The sequence below is a fragment of the Piliocolobus tephrosceles genome, chromosome 2, assembly GCF_002776525.5.
Source record: "Piliocolobus tephrosceles isolate RC106 chromosome 2, ASM277652v3, whole genome shotgun sequence".
Taxonomy (NCBI): domain Eukaryota; kingdom Metazoa; phylum Chordata; class Mammalia; order Primates; family Cercopithecidae; genus Piliocolobus; species Piliocolobus tephrosceles.
In genome coordinates this window covers 142,358,133-142,375,497 of record NC_045435.1, presented here as the reverse complement: position 1 = coordinate 142,375,497, position 17,365 = coordinate 142,358,133, and the positions used below count along the sequence as shown (strand labels likewise).

The window sequence follows — 17,365 nt, the reverse complement described above, 5'->3', positions numbered from 1 at the left end:
TCAGGGAGTAGTATATGGCTGCTTTGAATCAAGCAAGACAATTGTTATCAAGTCCAACAGTCTTAATTGAGTGAAAGAGCTTCTTTTTTTCAAGAAAGAAAAGAAGCAATGACTTCAAAGGCAAGTATAACTAACTCATCCATAAAACATTTCTCAGAGGAACTATGGCTGTCTTGAACTAGCCCTTCCCTAGATATATAACTTCTTGAAGTCCTCTCTAGATGGTTGTTTAGATCTGTTGTTTATACATCTAAATTGCATGATTCATTTGTAATTGTTAACATGTTGGAATAATGTTACAGGTACTCCATGGCATTTTGCATTTGACTTATCAGAGTTAGCACTTAACTGTATATATTGGTTAGGCACTGTTGTATAACAAACCATCCTAAACTAAATGGCTTAAGACAATAATTCTTTATTTAGCCTGCAATTCTGTGGGTCAGCAGTTTCAGCCAGACTCATCTGCATGGTTCATCTGGACTTGGCTAGGCTCCACCATGTATCTCTGGGCAGTTGTAGGTTAGCTAGTTGGCTCTGCTTCTGGGGGTGCTGACTGTGGGCTGGGGAGACTCAGCTCTCCTCCATGTGATCCCTCATTTCCATCAGGCTGGCCCTGGCTTGTTCACAGAGGCAGGGTTCCAGAAGACAGAACAAAAGCACATAAGGTCTCCAGAGGCTTAGACTAAGAAGCATCTCATTACCAATTCTGCCACACTATTGGCCAAAGCAAGTCGTAAGGTCAGCCTAGACTCAGTAGGTAGGAAGATAAACTCAACTTTTGTCCTTCTTTTAAATAAAATAAAACTAATCTGTCAACTTGAAAAAACTTTTTTGTAGAGATGGGGTCTCACGTATGTTGGCCAGGCTGGTCTTGAATTCCTGGGCTCAAGTGATCCTCCCACCTTGGGCTCCCAAAGTGCTGGGAATACAGGTGTGAGTCACCACATCCAGCCCCACTCAATTTCTTAATGGGCAGAGCTTCAAAGTAATAAGTGATATAGATATGGAGGGGCCAGGGGGAATGGGTGTCATTTTTGTAATTAGACTACTGTACTGCATGTCTGATTGCCTATGAACACAAAGTGGATGGGGACCCTAGCTCCACTGCCCAGCATGTCACACACAGTCTGGCATATAGTGGGTGCTTAAAGACGGAACAAATGCATAAATGTCACTCAACCCCTCAAAGTAATTTTGTGAGTTTTTCCTATCTTTTCAAATCATTGAAATACATATATTTATTATGGTTTATTAATATAATAAGGTAAGGCCAGTTTTGGGAAATTCATTAAAGGCTTAGGAAAATCTCTCTGCCTCTGGGATTGTGCTAGTTTATGGCAATTCTCTTTTCTCCAGTAGATTCTGATATGGTTGTCAGGAAAGTTATATGGGCAACCAGTTGGCAACTGACTAAAAAGCAAGACATTTGTTCATTCAATTATTGCTTTATTATTAGTAACCCCTAGCGGAACCTACTTAAATTTATCCCGAGATATGGAAAGGTTTCAGTGCAATAGCTAGTTCATTTTGTCCACTTGTTGTGCAATATATAAATAAATCATTTTCTAATGTTTATTTGAAAAGTAAATGAAAAGATACTTCTTTATTTCTGAAAAATGTTAAGTCATCTCATGTCCAGAAATCTGAATGAGGTCTGCTGTAATTCAGCTTGCCTGCTCTCATCATTATCCAGCGTGTCTCTGTGGCACATACTAGGAGCTGCATATGAAGCTGTTTCACGTTCTGTATAGAACAAACTGCTTTAATCAGCTTATAGTCAGTGAGTTGTCTGACCTTAGTTTGGGATTTTAACTCTTTTTAGGAAAAAACCCAATAAAAACAAAACACATACCAGCACAAAACAACTTTGATAAACTCAGTTAAGTGATACAGAGTCATTTTATGGTGTATTTTTTTAATAGAGCTATAAACCCAATAAGGTCAGGTGAGTTTGACAACCAGTTGATTTTGATACTTTTTATGTTGTGGGTAGATTGCCCTTCTCCCTGGGCATTGAGAAAGACTTGGTCTACATTTAAGCTTGCTGGGAAAATAGAGTGACAAAATTCACAGAACTGAGAAGCAGGAGGAGGTAACAGTAAAATGTAACAGACAAAGAAAAAGAAATATAACTTTTAAAAAATTAAATATAGGCTGGGCGCGGTGGCTCAAGCCTGTAATCCCAGCACTTTGGGAGGCCAAGACAGGCGGATCACGAGGTCAGGAGATGGAGACCATCCTGGCTAACGTGGTGAAACCCCGTCTCTACTAAAAAGTACAAAAAAAGAGCCGGGTGAAGTGGCGGGCGCCTGTAGTCCCAGCTACTCGGGAGGCTGAGGCAGGAGAATGGTGTGAACCCGAAAGGAGGAGCTTGCAGTGAGCTGAGATCCGGCCACTGCACTCCAGCCTGGGTGACAGAGCAAGACTCCGTCTCAAAAAAAAAAAATTAAATATAATTTTATTGTCATTTAAAAAAATTGTCAATACAGTATAGAATTTATTGTATAAAAATAGAAAATTAAAACAACCATGATCCTACCCTCGGAGAAAACTCCTGTAAAACTCAGCTATTCTATAAGTATATGCATATTGTTATTGTTTCAGAAAAATGAAATTTTGTGTTGTATACTGGTTTTAACTTAATCTTTAATAATATTTTATGACCCAAATTTAAGCAACTGCATAGCTTTTATGGTTATACAATTAATATAGTAGTTTATGGTTATGTCATAATTTATTTAACTAATTAAGGTGCTTACAGTTTTTTTCAATTATAAATAACACTTTAATGTATGGCCTTTAGGTATATCTCTGAAAATTTCCTTAGGATAAACATTTCCTTAGGATAAAGTAGTATAAGTGGAATTTTTAGATCAGTGGCTTTGAATATTTTTAAGGCTTTTGAATCAGATTGCCAAAATACCCTCTAGAAAAAGTTATTATCTAGTAATCTGTAAAAAGTTAATCCTTTTGGAAACTATCTATTAGGAATCTCTCCCTTGTGATATAATAAGGTAATGAATCCAGAAGCAACTTTTCTTCTTGAATTCTGCCTGTATTTAAATTGATATTTACTACGGGCCCAGTGTGTGATATCATTTTAGGATACCAGCAGATGCACCACAGGCCCCTGGTTGACCTGTAGAAACTGGCCCAACCTTTGGCTGGAAATCAAAGATTACTACTGTAAGCCGAGAACCTCTGCTCTAAAGTAGGACTCCCAGAGCCTGGTATATCTTCAAGAAGTAATGCCTACAGTGGCTTCTGCCTGTCATAACCAGGATGACCTAATTGACTATTATTTGGGGAAGAGAACTTTCTGTCCTCCTAGGGACTGGGTGATAGTCTCAGCCTCTGCTGCAGCCGTATGATGGTGGTCAGAATTTAACAAATGGGTGTGGTCATCTCTGGGAATGAATGGTCAGTGGCTGCTATATTGACACAGCATTACCATGGCGGCATAACCACTAGACACACGGTAGGGATGTCCCGTTTAGGGGGTTTCCAGCTGAGCAATGGCAGTTTTTGTGTAGGGGACAAAGAGTACACAAAATGAATGTGCAGTGTGGTTAGCCAAGAATGTTTAACAGTATAAAAAAAAAAAAAAACAATATTAAAAAGAAAATAATAGGACAAAATAAAATAACGTCTTTGGAAAACAGTCTTATTGCTCATAGCTAAAATTTAATGAAAAATTTTGGCCTTAATCATATTTTCCATTTCCATTTTTATAGCTTTTGAAGAATGTGAAGTCTAGAGTGAGAATGCTGGGATTTGAATTCTAGCCAGACTACTTACTAGCTTGGTGCAACTCTCTCTTTTTCTCATCTGGAAAAATGGGGGTGATATTACCTACCTCATACTATTGTTGTGAAGATAAAATGTTTTTACTATGTATAAAGCATATAGAATACTACTTAGCACATACTAAGTGATAGGTACTAAGTGGCACATACCTGCTTAGTTATTGTTTTGATTTTTTTTTTTTTTTTTTTTTTGAGATGGAGTTTCATTCTTGTTGCCCAGGCTAGAGTGCAGTGGCGTGATCTAGGCTCACTGCAACCTCTGCCTCCCAGGTTCAAGTGATTCTCCTACCTTAGTCTCCTGAGTAGCTGGTATTACAGGCTTTACAAGCATGTGCCACCCCACCCAGCTAATTTTGTATTTTTAGTAGAGACGGGGTTTCTCCATGTTGGTCACGCTGGTCTCGAACTCCCAGCCTCAGGTGATCCACCCACCTAGGCCTCCCAGAATGCTAGAATTACAGGTGTGAGCCACTGCTCCCAGCCTATTGTTTGTTTTGTCATTAAGTTATAATGACTTTTGCACACAGTGACGTAATATCAGTTATAATCTCAGTACTCTTCTTGTAGTGTTCTTTCTGCAGTTCTCCATTCTTTTCTACCGAAATAACACTGCCTCTTTCCTTCAAGGCTCAGGTTAAGACCCAACTATTCCATGGAGCCTCCCTGGATTACCCTAGTACAGGGGTTGCCAAATTGTTTCTGCAAAGAGTCAGGTAGTAAATATTTTAGGCTTTGCGGGCCATGTGGTCTTTGCTGCCATTATTCAACTCTGTTATTGTAGCATGAAAGGTGCTGTAGATAATATGTAAAAAAAAGGGGCATGGCTATGTTTCAATAAAACTTTGTTTACAAAAGCAGTGGACCAGATTTGGCCCTTGATGATGTTATTCTTCTTACAACTTCTAAAACTCAGAAGCTGGTGTCCCAAAGCTCTCATGCCAAAAGTGGCAAGCCAGCTGGTTTTGCTGGGCTATGGGCCTGGGTCTGCTGCTCCACTTCCTCGCTGCTAAAAGAAGTTTACATCCACCTGCCCAGGGCTCCATGGCTTAGAAGCTTTAAGCCATGTCTGGTCATTCCTCCACCCTTCCATTCACACTCAGTTCCCACTTTCCTGTCATCCAAAATCAGAGAAACTAGAAATATCCATGTAATTGAGCTACCTCCAGAAATACCTGGCATCGCACCATGGAGAGGTTTCTGGAATATATTCTATGCTGTTATATCAGTTAGCTTCTTCTGCTTAACAAATAACTCAAATGCTTAATGTCTTAAAACAATAGACATTTATTATTCATTATCATTCTGGACAGGTCTTCTTGTCTTGGATGACTTGGCTTGGGCCAGGTGGTCTAGGATGGTCTCACTCACATGTCTGGGGCCTTGGCAGGATGACCAGATCCTCTCCCCATGTCGTTGCTCACCGTTAGCCTAGCCGAGGCTTCTTCCCATGGTGGATGGGTTCCCATCAGTAAGAGAAGACAATAACCATGCTCAAACACTCTTCAACCTCTGCTTGCATCACATTTGCCCAAATGCCTGGTATACAGAAGGCACCCAACAAGCGTCGTTTTCTCCTTCCCTCTACTCCACATTTGGACATGCAAACACTGGAGACCTCTCACTCCACATAACCAAGCCCTAACAAGAAATCAGTGCCATTACTGGGTTCACTGCTTTTATGTCTGTATTTGGCATGGGACTCGTTCAAACTTGTGGATTTGCTTTCATTTTACAGATAGGCTAAGGCCCAGAGAAGTCAATGGACATAGCCAGGAGAAGTAGAAATGGTCTGAGAATCCAAGTGTTTGGTTTCTGACCTAAAATGCTTTCTCTCTCTGACTCACACTGCTGGTTCCTTCTCAGCCATGAGATCCCACCTGACCCCCATCACATCAGGCCTCTTTGACCTTTATGAAATAGAATACCCCTAAATTATTCTTTATCAGACCATTCTGTTTATTGCACAATGTGACCATAGTGCATTTACTTCTCGCAACAGCTCTGCAAGGTAGGCTCCGTGACCCACATTTTATAGATGAGGTAACAGAGGGTCAGAGTAGTTAAGGAACTTGGCCGAGGACACATAGCTAGCCTTTGCTAGAGCTGGGATTCAAATGCTTTTCCTGTTAGAAAACACCCCCCTACTTCAGTCACTCTAAGACAGAAGGTCTGAAGCAGTGATGTGTTATGGTCTAGTGTGGGGGTTTCATAGTCCACCACATTTAAAACTAACAGATAGGGGCATATTTTTAAAAAACATATTGTCTTGATCATTTCGTAAAAGAAATGACATCTCTGCCACAAAAAAATTTAAAAAGGAAGCGATTACAAGGCAGGCAGTCTTTCCCAAGAAGAGACAGTTAGCGGGCAGAACCCACACGGGGGCACGTTCCCAGATGCAGCTTTGTCCTTATTCTCTACATTTTGCCTTTGATGGGTGGAAACTTCCTATCCTTAAGCCAACCTTTGGGGGCCACAATCCAGCCTGTCCTGCAGGCCCCAGGGTGAGGCCTGGCACAGCCGCGATGGCGTGTCTTCTCCACAAGGGCGCAGAGGAAATGCTTGCTGAAGGTCACATTGGTAGCCTTCTATTTAAAGCAGTCTTTTAAGAGTTTAAACTCCACTAGCCCCCTCAGTCCCTCAGGGCTAATTTTGTCCATTTTTCTCATCTGCCTTTGTTTTGCTAGCCTCTGAAGAGAGGGAGGTCCTCATCTCCATGACAGCGTTCGGCTGCTGGGCTGGGTTTTCCTGGCAGGCAGCAAGCAGAATGTTCAGTCACAAAAAGTTTTGCAATCAGGAAGATGGATGTCTGCACTTAATTTTAGAACTTCTATTAAATACTTTAAATGAGCTTAATGATTTTATTTGACCAAGGCCATTTAAAACCACATTGTTGTTTTTAATTGGAGTGGATAAACATGAACATGATGCTCTCTTTGGAGAATATTTTTAGCTTTCCCCACCCTGATAGTTGCTTCTGTTTTAGGGGTTTGCTGCAGTATTGATCCCGAAGAACAAAATAACATACCCAAGACAATAGCAAAAACAGGGCACTCCGTGTGCCACATGTGACAGCTAAAATGAATTATGAAACCTGCCATAAAGTTCATTACTATATTGGATGACACAGAGTAGATTCCCTCATAGACCCAAAAAGCGACTCTCTGTTCCCTGTTGTTATAATCTGCCAACCATGGAGGATTTATGTGTTCCCTGATTCATTCATCAGACATTTATTAAGTACCTTCCATGAGACAGGCTCCAGGATATAGAAATGAAAGTTTTGTGTGTATTTTCTTTCCAATGCTGTATCCCAGTGCCTAAAAAATACACAGTACCAGGCCCGTCCAATAATAGGGTTGTAACTGGCTCAAGTCCAACTGCTAGCTGCTTGGAGGCAGAAAACATGAGAAGCGAGGTGTGGTAAAAGGATTTAAATTCTGGCCTTTGGGGAATGACCAGGCTCGAGTCTTTAAAAGACCATTGCAAACTTTAGGCTGTGGAGAGGGTCTTAAAAAGGGGATCGTGGAGCAGGGGTAGGGGCATGTGGGAATGGTGCTGGGTGCAAGGTCTGCGTGCTGTGTCCCGGAGGCCGTCTTGAGTCACGGTCCACCTGGAGCGTACGTAGCCTGTAGTCATTTCAGCAATGCCCGGGTTGTAGACTAACCCTTGTGAGGTCATCTCTGCAGTTTCAAAGCTGGGTCTCCATACCTGGTTTGTTTTAAAATTAGCTCCTGGAACTTCTAAGTGTCTAATTAGATAAGCTAGTAGTACAAGAGCGTGTCTAGTGGGAAGGGAGGGAAACAAAAAGTTTTAAGTACGTTTTAAGGCTGAGAACAAGAAGAAAAAAAAAAAAGTTTTAAAATGCATTTAAAGTGAAGCTCCTTGATTACAGGTAAATGGTAAATATTCGTTGGATGGATGAACGAATGAGCAAGGAAACAGTGTGGCATGTGCTGTGACAATTGTAGCTAAGGGGTTGACGGGCACAGAGAAGGAGCCTCGGATCCCTCTGACACATTCAGGGAAGGCTTTTATAGAAGATGTGATTTTATAGATGTATAAACATTTTCCAGATGAGGAAGGGGAGAGGAGCGTTCCAGGCAAACGTTGAAGATGGGGCTGGAAGGCAAGAGGGCTCAGAATTAAATTGCCTATGTAGAGTTACGTGGAAAAATGGAAATCTATCCATTCTGCTAACATTTATTTTGCATAAGCCTGTGTAAACAACTAGGGATCCATAGGATATTAAAGACATTCAAAAGGACTCATTAAATATCATTTCCTCAGAGAAGCCTTCCTTTGGAACCCCCAGGTTAGGTCCCCCTCTTTTACATTTGCTATTGTTCTCCTTTGTAGCATTTAACACAATTGAAATTAAGTCATTAGCACCAAGTCATTAGTTTAATGTCAGCTATAAACTCCAGGAGGGCTGGGCAGGTCTCTCTTGTCACAGCCGTATTACTAGGGCTTCGCACAATGCCTAGGGAGGCACGTAGTAGGACATGAATGCGTATGTGCTTTTATTGTAAGTTATATCTAATTATACAACAATTAGTGTAGTTATAAATAACGTGTAATAAGATATAATTACATAATAATGCAAACAGTATATTAATTTCATACATTTTATGTAATTATGTAATGAATTGCATCTAATTACATAGGGCTTGAGATGATACATTCATGTAAACATTCATGGAATTATTTATAAGCAGGACAAGGTCTTTGGTGACCAAAGTCTAGCTCATTTCTTAGTAATTTCTGCCTTCTACCTCAGTTAACCTTCATTGCAAAAGATATGTTCTCTTTGATACTATCTTTAGGCGAACTCTTGAGAACCAGTGGCTGGAATGATATACTGAAATGGAAGAGTACTGAGGGCTGTCAGTGCTTTAAAGAGAAGAAAAATCTCAACTTAGATTTTCTACCTCCATATCGAGGAACCTCAAGACAGCTGAAATGACAATCTAGCTTTTCCTAGTAATCCTACAAAAGGAGAAAACACTTTTCTTCTTCTAACAAATTGAGAACTGATTTTGGATTGAAAAAAACGAAAAGTCTGTCTGTTTTTTTTTTCTTCTGGTATATGAATAAACAGGAAGTTGGAGGGAGGGGTGAATTCTGAATTAGCCTGCAACTCTGTGTTTTGTTTTTTGTTTTTTGTTTTTTTTTTTCCTTGTGTTGGCGTGGTAAAAATAGTTTATTGAATTTGGTGGTTTTAAGGGGCTTATAAATTTTTTAATAGTTAAACGTTCAGGAATGCTTGTTTAAATGCTTGCTTTGCTTGTTTGTTGTTTGAAAATATCTAGAACACTTTCATTTGCTGTTTTTCTTATAACAAACTAAAAGTCTGCTATTATTACAATTATCCTCTTTCTTTCTCCACCTTTTACTAGAAAAAGTTAGAGAGCTTTCCATATTTCCTTCTCCTGGGTGGACGCCTGTAAAGAGGTGATATGAAATGAAATTGTCCGGAAGGCTTTCCTTCTTCATCAGCCCCCTCTAGGTTCTCTTTGTCAGGGCAGGGCTCAGAGCCCTTGGTCTTCCCGCTCTCTACAGTTGCCTCTCTCCCGACCCACGTACCTGTGTAAAACCACGGAAATAATAAAACTGTCTTATATCTTACATTCCTATAGCCTTAGTGTTTCTAATGCATTTTCATGTATGGAATTAAATTAAGCCAGGCTTAGCTGAAGTAAAAATAAACCCCACAAGGTACAACGTTTGCTACAGAATTTCTTTCTCACATCAGCTCCTGATTGGCAGCCTTCTCTCTTCCACACAGTAATTAGGACTCCTGCCAGTACTGCAGCTTGTCATCCTCTTAGGTTCTTAGCATCATCTTATTCTAGCTACCAGAATGGAAAGAGAGCATGGGGGAGGCAGTGCACCTGCTTCTTAAAAGCCCTGGCCAGGAATGGCATACCTCATTGGCTTGAATGGGACACATGACCAAAATCAACTGCAAGGTCAACTTGGAGATGTAGTCTAGCCATGTGCTCAGCTACAGACCTACTTTTATGGAAAGAAATTATGGATTTGGTGACGAGCTAACAGTTTCTGCCATAGATTTTTTTCATTTGATCCTCATCATAGTTAGAGAAGTAGGTGGAATCGATTGTTTCCCCCTCCATTTCACAGATGAGGAAACTAAAAATTTATGAGACCAGATTCTACCATCTGTGGTTTTGATTTATAATCCGATTCTGTTACTGAAATGGTTACTGTGGGAACCTCCTTAAATACATTTCTATAAGCTTCCCTGAAACTTATCAAACTATCTTTTCAAGGTCTGTGATTCTAAACATCCCCGTATGCCTAGCTTTGACATTTTGAGAAACTGGGAAATCCTTACCCAGTAGATGTAGACCTTTATCAGGGGTTAGATTCCAGTGTCATCACACAAGGCAAAAATCACACGTAGACAAAATGACCCCAGAAAATCCCTTTGAAAAGCACGCTGCTGGAGACTGACATATGTCTCTCATTAGGACCTACAAAGCCAGTTCTTGCTCTCTAGCTCTGGAAACAGATCACTCCATGGAACACCAGATGAAACAGTTGTTTTCTGTTCTCTTGTTGTATCAAATATGTGTCCTTAAGTGCAACAGTCATAGCAGCACAACACAATGCTCATGTCGTGAAAACCACACATCCTTCTCAATGTCTTCTTGTCACTGTCTTCTACCATAATAGTTTCTTTGGGATTAGAATTTCTCTTGTGCCTTTTGGGAACTATGTCTTTTTGTTGTTGTTCTTATTGAGTATTTTTCCACCTCAGAAAAGAAGATTAAATGTGTCATATGGATAAGCAACACCAGAAGGGAAAATTTTGTTCTATAGACCCTAGAACTCATCCCTGAAAAAAAAAAAAATAGAGAGGAATAAAACTCTGTGTGCGTCTCTGCCTGTACAAAGCTAGCATTGTCTGGGGTGAAGGGGAAAAGCTGGGGTTCTGGCAGGCTGGCCCCATTAGAGCCTTGTTTCTTGTTCCATATTGAAAAGATGACATTCCTTTGCTAGCAGCGTCCTGCCTGGATTTCTGGCACCAGTTCTATGGCCAGCACTATTGCCTGGGGCATTTTTGTTGGGGTTGGTTTTGTTTTACTTCAAAAGCAGCAAAATGCAGGCTTTACAAATGTACAAGGTAGAACTGTTTTTATAAAGCTTGTCACCAAACTTGTCAGTACAGTCAAGGTGGCCCGTCTGCCAGGGTGTCTGCTTCCTTTTCACTGGTGTCAAGATGTATGAGAAGGCATATATACAGTGAATTTCACTTCTTAACTTGTTCTCAAGTGTTTCTGAGGCAGGCCTCGTGTTTTAACATGGGCTCCTCGTGTCTCTCAGGACTTCATGTAATGTTTCACTTATAACAGAGATTGGTGGATTTGCAAAGTAAATATTTCAATAAGAAAAAAACAGAATCTTTGGTGACCCTCTCAGTTCTGCTTCTATGGAGGTATTTTCTAGGTCTGGGAGGGAAAAAAGAAAAAAAAGAAAAAACCTTTATGTTGGCTGCAACTCTGAACTGGAGCGTGTAAAATGTACTTCTCAGGTTCTGTGAGCCTTAAAATAATGAGTGGTAGAAAACTCTGAGGTAGGTCAGTGATGGGGAGAATACCATGGTTTTATAAAGGATTTTCATGGTTAAACAAATTTGGAAAAACTAGAATGACCACGCAATGTTAATTCTCCGCTGTGCTTTTGAATCTGAAAATAGCAGCAATTCTAAGTACACAACATCACCATTCATAGAGCCCTGGAAAGTCCCCCACGTCAGGAAAATTATCCTGATTAGTCAAACCCAGTAGAGATCATCTGACTGTTCTTCAGGGAAATGAGAATTTTTATTTGGATCTTACTTCTCTGTGTTGTACTCAAATCGTACATGAGCTATGCTATATCTGGTGACTTTGGGATTATGGTCATATTTTCAATAAGAAATACTTTTGAAAGCTCCTGCTCTAATTTATATGTATCATTCCTCATTAACATAAATAAATTCAGAATAATAGCATGAGAGAGTGGTGTATTTTTTATTTTTCAGTTTCCAGAGTCATCCTGCCCTGTTAGGTATTCCTTCAGCTGGCTGGCACCCTAAGCCAGTTTACAGTCCCCATACTCCATAAGACATTGTTTGATGACATTTATTCTGTTTGGCTCTACAGTTTGTCACGCTCATGATTTCATCAAAAACATTATGCTGAAATGCTTGAATATCTTTTAGTGTATTTGTTGTGTTGAGCTGTGATAAGAAGTATGAAAGTTTTCATTCCAATACCAAAATGTAGAAAGAGGATATCAGAAATTAAGTGATTCTGCTAATTCTGGTTATTTCTCTAGAATGAAATTAAATGTATAATTTCTAATTCAATTGTATGTTGCTCTTAAATTATCATTTTCTGCTTTAAGAATTAGGTGGAAAATATGCCCTACTTAAATGCATGTTTGGTGCTAATTCTTGCCTGTTGGCCAAAACTTTGAGTCTCATGTTGTGCACAATATACATACAGATATCATTTTTTTCTATAAGTATTTGTGGCAGGTAGGATCTGTGCAAAATTATGAATTACATTACAAATCATAAATGAGTCTTACTGTCCTCACTGAATACATTTGGTTTTAAACTCAAACTCATAATGAAGGCATTTCTTTTTTTTTTTTTTTTTTTTTGAGATGGAGTCTGCTCTGTCGCCCAGGCTGGAGTGCAGTCGTGCGATCTCAGCTCACTGCAAGCTCCGCCTCCCGGGGTCATGCCATTCTCCTGCCTCAACCTCCCAAGTAGCTGAGACTACAGGCACCCCTCAGCATGCCTGGCTAATTTTTTGTATTTTTAATAGAGACGGAGTTTCACCGTGTTAGCCAGGATGGTCTTGATCTCCTGACCTTGTGATCTGCCCAGGTCGGCCTCCCTAAGTGCTGGGATTACAGGCCTGAGCCACCATGCCCCGCCTGAAGGCATTTCTTTTGCTATGCTCACGTGTATGATGTTTGCTGTTAGAGAGTTCACAGGATTGATGTCCCAGACTTAGTGGTTTAAGATACCTAAAAGAGTATTTTTGAATTACTGAGTCTAGATTAGATATTCCTTTGTTATTTGATTATTTTTATCCGTCTTATTTCTTATGAGCTCTGGGCCTCAGAAGGAATATTCCTGTTTTCCACTACATACACTATCAGAAATATGAGCATTGGATGAGGGATGATAATAGTGACCTCCAAGGAAGTAAATGTTTACTTGTATTATGTCAGGGTGGATAAGCTATTATCCACATAACAAAGCGGGGGATCCCCTGCAAAAAATCACTGTAGATAAGTTATGTTACAGTATATTACTATTAAGTATTTAGTATTTTAGTAACTTATTTTAAATAATAAAGCTGACATTCCTGTAAGGATATATAAAACAGAATTTATATAGGAAAGAAAAAGTAACTTAGATAAATTTTTGGGCTTGATATTTTGTGACACTTGCTTCTTTTTCTTCAAGCCATCTGGGGAGCACAGTCAGTGGATGTGGGTAAATCTTTGTTTCTGAATCCTTGCTGGAACCCAAGTCACCTCTCCTCTCATGGAAGTCCTCTGCCATATCCACATTGACCAATAACGTTCTAAAGTAGCCTTCAAGATTGGTCTCCTTGGCTCTGCAGTGCTATTACTCCTGCTGGATATGAATCTGGCATTTGTTACTCTCACAGTAACATCCTTTCTTCCATTCACAATTGAGGCCCTAACTCTTCCAATTTTAGTCATGGTAAGGCCAGGTTATACTGCAGGAACAAATTCAAAATTACAGTGGCTTAAAACAGTAGTTGTTTATTTGTCACTCGCACCATGTGTCCATTTTGGATAGATAGTTCTATTCCATGTCACCTTCACTCAGGGACCAAGACTGATAGAGTCACCTCCGTTTAGAAAATCACTGGCTCTTGCATTAAGGGGAAGGAGAACAATGGAGAATTGCCCACTTGCGCTGGTATCTTTCTACTGAATCTCACACACATCATTCCCACTCACAATTTATTGACTAAAGCAGTTCTCTTGGCCTCACCTAATCCAAATGGAATAGATGAAAATGCTAGCATACCGTATGTCTAGGAGAATGGGCAGTTGCCAGTGTTTACTCCGTCCTTCTGCTCCAAGAATTACAACTATTGGTTGTTTTGCCATAACCATGTGGTTCTCAGTATACTTGTCTTACACAGCTGCATTTATATGCACTGGATAAAGCGTCCCCTCCCCAGCAATGTCAAACTCTTTTGGGCCCTTAATAAGAGGTTTATGTAAAACCTTTTGAGTAGAGATACTCTTATTTGGCTGTGCCTTCCATTTTTACACTCCATTCTCTGCAGAAACTTTTTACAAGTTTCTTAAGCATAGTTTATAGGGTAGATTTAGGCAAAAAAATTTGTGTTACACCCCAAATTGCCTCTCTCCAAACTGAATATGATCATAATATATCTTTCATTTTATCTTTCCATAGTCTCCCCTGCCTTTCTGGGATGTCCCCAAGCAGTTAAAGGGCACCTGCTATCTTTGTCTTTATGTGAGAGACCCAGTCATGGGCCTACAACTGCCCCATTCTGTATAATCACCCTTTTTCCCACTGTGGGCCTGTTGAGTCTTCCCTGGAGTAGAAGTGCTGGCAGCCATCCTGAGGTTGCAAGTTTCCTGTAGTGGAACTTTCATTGTGGTACTGATTACTATTTGAAACTCTTTCATGAATAGTTTACTTAGTCACTGTTTTTCTCTCCCACTAGTGTGTAAGTGCTATGAGAATAGGAACTTTGTAAGTCTTGTTCACTTCCGTATTCTCAGCACCCACAACAAATCTTGGTATGATGTAGGCACTCAATAAATGTTTGTTGAATGAATCCATAATAAATAGTATGCAGAAGAGGTGGGAGAAAACACAGGATTAGAGCACATTTGTACTCTATCCAAGTTATCACAGGACAATAGCTATGGGGCAAATGGAGACGTTTAGGATAATGTTGGCCAAGTATGTCCTAACAGATCAGAAAAGAAGAATAAAAATGTCAACAGGCATCCTTTATTCATTTCATTTTTATTTCTAGGAAAGTAAATGCTCATCTGAGCACTCAGAGGTATACAGAGGTGCCCCCCCCCCCCCAACTGTCTTGCTGTCTCTTCCTAGTTGTCTATTGTCATGCTGCTTTTGGGCATGGGGTAGGTGACTCAAGAACAACATTTGGGCTCAGTTTGCCAGCTGATGAGATGGCTTTTTGGTGTCTGCCAAGGGTGACTATTTCCTTTACACAGTGGTTGAACTTATCAATTATTAAGGTTACTTCTTAGCCCCAAGTTGAACTGGTTTTGGGTTTCAAATATTGGTCTTTCACTATTTGTCATATACAACAGTGAAATAACAGATGCCTTCTGTTCCTTTTGAAGGGATAAATCCTATGATTACTACAAGTACTCATATACTGCAGTTTACTGAGGACGTACATATGCAATATCTCCTTTTAATAACAGCTCTATTATGTAAGTAAGACAGAGAGTGGAATCTCTTCTCCCTCAGGGTTTAACTTCTAGAATAAGCATACGAGGTAAATATCGTATATGGTTAAAATGACCCTTGAATCACCCAAAGCGTGTCCCAGTTACCATTGCTGTATAACAAACAATCAGAAATCTTAATGGCATAAAACTTTTTCATTTGGCTCACAGACTGTGGGTCATGAATTTATGGAAGCATAGTGGGGATGATTTGTCTTTGCTTCCTGCTATCTGGGGCCCAGCTGATGACAGTCAACATCTGGGAGTAACTCAGTGTCTGGTAGGTATTGGAGTTGTCTTCAGTTATAGGTCTGGTAGTTGGTGTTGCCTGCTAAGTCCTCAGCTAAAGCTGCTAACTGGAGCATCAATGCAAGTAGCTTCTTGATGTGGCTTGGGCCTCCTTACAAAATGGCAGTCTCAGTTGTTCGACCTATTACATGGTGGCTCAGGGGTCCAAAAACTAGGGTTGCAGAGGACAAGGTAGGAGCCACATGGCCTTTTATTTCCTAGCCTTGGAAGTCCCATAGTGTTCCTTCTGTCAAATTCTATCGGTTACAGCAGCCACAGATCCATCCAGATACAAGAGGAGGGGACATAAGCCCTCCTTTCATTGGGATAGTGCCATAGTCACTTTAAAAGAGCATCTGGGAAGGAGTTATTATTGTGGCCATCTTCGGAAAATCCAAGCTGCTGCAGACTGAGTTTAGTTTTGAATCAGAGGCTTTTTCTGCAGTTAGATGCCAGATGAAGCAGGTGGCTTGTTCTTAAGAGCCTGTTGTAGGAAAAATATGCATCTCTATGCCCTCAGAAGACTAGTGGCTCATTCTGAAAAGCAGATGGGAACTGAGACAGGCTGAGGGAGCTGTGGGTTCCCACCACCCATCTTGCCCTACTTCAGGGCACACACTCACTGAGTTAAATGGCAGATGGACATGTGGCTACCACCCACCTTTAAGCTGCTGTGAATGCGTTCTGGCTTTCCTGGTAACTGAGAAAAATGCAGTGCCCTTAGTATCGACATGACGTCTATGGACACAGGGAGAAAAAGAAGAAATCAGGAGGCCCATGTGAAACCTGGCTCTGCCAGCTTTATGGAAACAGACTGCAAGCTGATCTCTCAGGGAGTGGTCTCAAATTCGGGCCCCCTGCTTTTCTCCTGGCTTGCATCAGATCATATCATTATTCTCATATTGATTCTAGGCCACTGAGTAAATTTTTTATTTTTACCAAATGTGGGCTCTAATGTGAGCTGTTCCAGTCCTTGGGTTTTCAGGGTGCTCCCTGCCAGAATAGTTATTTATTCCTTTTGGGGAGAGCTGTTCCTGTGCATGGTCAGGGTGGTGAACTCCTATCGACTCTGACCAAAATTCTCTTTGGCCTCTGTTTGGAAGTTGTCTATGGGCCTTTAATTGTACCCTCTGGTAAGGGGAAAGAGCACTTGAAACAGGCATAAATTCTGTGCATATTTCTAAGGCTGGACTGTTTAAAATATGCTGTCTGTCTTTTCTTGCCTTTGAACTTGGACATTAATTTTTGTGAAGTACAGTGTGTCAAGGGAAGGGCAATGAGAAAATATGCAGGGGTATTTACTTAAAAACTACTCAGTGAATCTATCATGGTGTATTCGTTGGTTTCAGTATGGTAATGCCGTATTGTGAAATGAGAGGTGTCTTACTCTGTGTTAAATGGCTGCTTTGTAAAATCTCAACTTTGTTGTGCTTGGTATTTTGTAGTCCATGCCTGTCTCTGACCATGAATTTTATTTTTCTTTTTTTACATTTCAGATTAGATTAAAACCCCAAAAGCTATTTATTAATTTGTTCCTATTTAAAATTGAAACACAAAATGAAATGGAATTTGCTGAATTTTGTTCGAATCCTTAAAAGTACACGTGATGACTTTTGAAAGTGTTGAATTTCATAGATTTTAAGGAGATCTAGAGAATGATGGAAGTGTTTTTGACAGCTCTGAATCATTACTTGGTTAGTCAGAGCTGAAGACTTGGAAGTCTTCACATCTCATTCTTGGTT

The 17,365-nt window shown here is 40.2% G+C and overlaps 1 protein-coding gene across 2 annotated transcripts in view; it reads left to right on the top strand.

Moving 5' to 3' along the window:
* RARB (retinoic acid receptor beta) overlaps positions 1 to 17,365 on the top strand; it is a 254,988-nt gene that overhangs the window by 119,497 nt on the left and 118,126 nt on the right. The gene's annotated exons all lie outside the window — the stretch shown is intronic.